We start from the raw sequence: 3,985 nt of genomic DNA, 5'->3' as shown, positions 1-3,985 counted from the left end.
TTAAATCAAAACGCCGCCGGTTATGGTCCGGTCCAACTGGCCGGTTCCGGTCGATTTTCAATAGTTTTTGAATGGTCGGTTATTTGTAACGGATTGAACCGTTTTTATTATTGATTTTTAGTTGGATCGGTTCAACCGATCGATCCGATCTGATTTTTAAAACCATGAATAAAATAGACAGATGAACAAAGAAAATTAAAAAAAATTGAATTAATCCAAATTGTTAATGGATCAAGTCATCAAGATTCAGGAATCAATAATCAATTAATTAGAAGTAAATATCTCGAAAGAGGTAGCTACCGAGACTTGGTGAGTAGAGAGCATAGCAGCAGAAGACCAGAGGAGAGCAGAGTTCAAAGGTTGCAGCCTCGCCGGAGAGAGAACACAAAGCAGCAGCCGTGCGCAGTGAAGATATGGGAGTAAAGCTGGAGAAAAAGTGGCAGCCGTTGGGAAGTTTGAGAGAGAGGTTCGAATGGGTAGAGGGTGTGTGAGACAGAGCGAGAGACAAGGAACTTTGGGAGAAGATTAAGGACTAGGTTGAATAGAGAATGGGGTGAAGGGGACAGAGGCACTCAGGCTGTGAGGCAAAGTGGCTGCGTGGTGGTGGGTGTGGCAGACTGGCAGTGAGCACGAAGAAGGAGATGAATTGGAGTTAATGGGTTGGAGACTAGGTTAAGGGCAAGGTTGCGAGCATAGTTATCAGAGACAAACCGATAATCAAGCCAGTCATATGACTGGATCATTAGGTTACTGGTTCAATCGATGAGTCATTGATTCACCCGGTTGACTCGATCATAATTAAAAATATATAAAATTAAAATCAAAAGTTAAAATAATGTCATTACAAACATATTAATAATAATAATAATAATCAAATATCAACTCTTAAACATAACTAACGATGCAAAAAGAGATAACAAACTAGTGTCTAGTACAAAATACTTTCTCAATTTAAATGAACAAAAGTGAGCGAAATATAACACAATCAGTAAATCAAATCCAAAAGGAGATCTCAAAGTCGACATCTATATCTTCATAGGATAAATTTGGAACTTGATCAATATTTTTTCTCATTTTAGTTTGCATCTATATCTTCTATAGCGTTGTTATTTAGTCCATTACATTTGTTATTTTTCATAAATCAATATCAAGAATAATTCATAATAGCAACTGAAAATTAAAATGTTCAAGCAATTCAACTCACAGTAATAAAAAAACAAAAGAACAGGGCAACAATTCAGCAAATTAGAAACAAAAGAACAGTGATGTTATCCAGCAATAAAAAATTTGCTTAGTGATATATTCAGCAACAATTCAACTCATAGCAACAAATTCAACTCATTGATAATTTACAACAAAAAATTCAACTATGGTAATTTTCCAGGTGTAGTAAAAATTTAGAGCAATGAAAGACCATGAACAATGAAGAAATACCATTCCAAATTCCTAGTACTCAGCTTCGACAATTCTAAAAAACCACATATAATAATAAGAACCACCACTATAAAATTCTAATTTCACTAAAAGAACAGGGCCGAAGGAAGCTCACCTGGGACTGACAATGAAGGAAGGCAGGAAGCTGACCAACTGAACTAACAGCCAACACAAGAAGACGACGACCTCCACCACCCGAGTGACCAGATGTTGTTTCCGTCTGCTTCTGCCGCCGACAAAGCAAGCACAGGGAAGGTGGAAGTGAGAGACCGGAGATGATAGATGACAATGAGACTGTGAGTGACAGAACTTGAGCTTGAGAGAGAGAGTAACGAGACTCACAACGAGGGCTTGGGGTGGGGTGATCATCACATTCATCAGGTTAGGGTATCAACAGGGGAGTGGGGGATACTAAAACGACGTCGTTTCGGTCTCAAAAAACAAAACCGTGATCCAGTCCGGATTTTGTAAACCACTTTATTAAAAACCAAGTAGGTCAATCTGAATTCCTACAAATTCGGTACTTAGCCGGTTCAACGAGTGGTTCGACCGATTTGGATTTCTGGTCAAACTGGTCGGATCGAGCCAGATTTATAACTATAGTTATGAGAACCGAGTCAGTCAAATAACTGATTTAATGATTTAATAGTCTAATTAGAATCAAACCATAATTAAACAGATTTACTTAAATATAAAATAATTTTTTTCAAAATTCAATATAAAATTTTAAATATTTAAATTCAATGATTTTTAAATAAATAAAATTAAAAATTTCACCCACCAAAAAGAAATCGCATGTGAGGACTCAATTACTATATTCAGGTAAAAGATGAAAGTCTAGTACAATTGAAAATGCTAAAGCACTATTCAAGGATAACTACTAATCTCTTTGAAAATAACATCCTCTACTTCCTCTTCACTTAATTTTGGAAGACATAAAGAAGAAAATATAAAAATTAGTCATCAAGTCATCTCTGCAAGACACATTTTCATTTATTAAACATTACAAGGCGTGTGGCAAAAGAATCTTTATAGATTGAGAGTGTAGATTTATTAGAAATATTTTCTCTAATTTTTACAGCTTGATGTCAACGTCTTTTTTCACGGTCATTTATCTAAGGATGTTTATATATCATTGCCTTCTAGAGTGCCCTTTTCTCTGTCCAACCAGTGTTGCAAGCTATTGAATTTTCTATATGGTTTTCGCTAATTAAGTCGAATGTGGTACAAAAAATTATCCGTTCTTCCACTTTCTTTTTTATTATTATAGTTTGTTTATTAAGTTTATGAGAACTGAAGTATGTATATTTTTAGTTTATGTGGATAATATTGTAATTATTGAAAATTTTTTGTCTGAAATAGCTAACAACAAAAGTGTTTTAGATAAATTTTCATATTAAAGACTTAAGCACATTAAAATATTTTTTAGAAATTGAAGTTGCATATTTTGTAAAAGAGATCTCTTTATCCTAGCATAAATATTGTTAGTTTATTTAGATGATATTGTAATAACAATTTTTTTTTTGTCTAAAATAGCTAACATCAAACATGTTTTATATAAGAATATTCATATTAAAAACATGAGCACATTAAAATATTTTTTAGGAATAAAAGTTGCATATTTTATAAAAAGAATCTCTTTATCTTAGCATAAATATTGTTTAGATTTAATACTGGTTCTGTTTATTGGGTGCGAAATCTACTTCTGTGCCAATGGATAGTGCTACTAAATTGTATCAAGATAATAACCCTCTTTTGGATGATCCTTTTATTTACCATCGTCTTGTCGATCGCCTCATTTTTTTTACCACAACTTGACCTGACATCATGTACACCACACAACAGCTTGGTCAGTTCATGATCTCCCCTACTAAGAATCATTATGATGCTGCCATTCGGTTCCTATATACCTCAAGGTTAGTCCTATAAAGGGCCTTTTCTTCCTTAGAAGCACTTCTCTTCATATTTCCGGATTCAGCGATTCTAATTGGGTCGATTGTCCGGACACTCGTCATTCTCTAACTAGTTACCCCTTTTTCGTAGGGGGTTAGTTGGTTAGTTGGAAAGTTGGAAAACCAAGAAAACAAAATACTGTGGTGCGTTCTTCTACTGAAGCAGAATATCGTCCTTTGGCTAACACTACATGTGAGCTGCAACGGATTCTTAATTTATTGGATGCCTTCCACATTACTTGTGAGGGTCCTCCAGTTCTTTATTGTGATAATTGTTCCGAGGGTTACCTGAAACTGTAGGTCGATCTCGGACGAGATCTTCTGTACTGGTCGGAGCTGTTGTGTCCGACTTGTTGATGGTGGCTGGAGCCGCCGTGTCCGACTTGTTGGACTTGGTGGTGGTGCTGATCCTTTGTCCCCGGAGGGTGGGGGGTACCTGCAAGGGACTCCGATGCTTAAGTTAGCAAGGGTATTAAGCAGGTATTGAGTAGAATCAGAGTATGAGTTATACCTGGGTGCTCCAGTGTATTTATAATGGTGAGGACTGATCTCTCTGGAGATAAGATAGTTATCTTATCTTATCTTATCTTATCTTTGAG

The sequence above is a fragment of the Arachis duranensis genome, chromosome 8, assembly GCF_000817695.3.
Source record: "Arachis duranensis cultivar V14167 chromosome 8, aradu.V14167.gnm2.J7QH, whole genome shotgun sequence".
In the NCBI taxonomy this organism is placed as follows: Eukaryota; Viridiplantae; Streptophyta; class Magnoliopsida; order Fabales; family Fabaceae; genus Arachis; species Arachis duranensis.
This window is presented reverse-complemented; position numbering follows the sequence as displayed.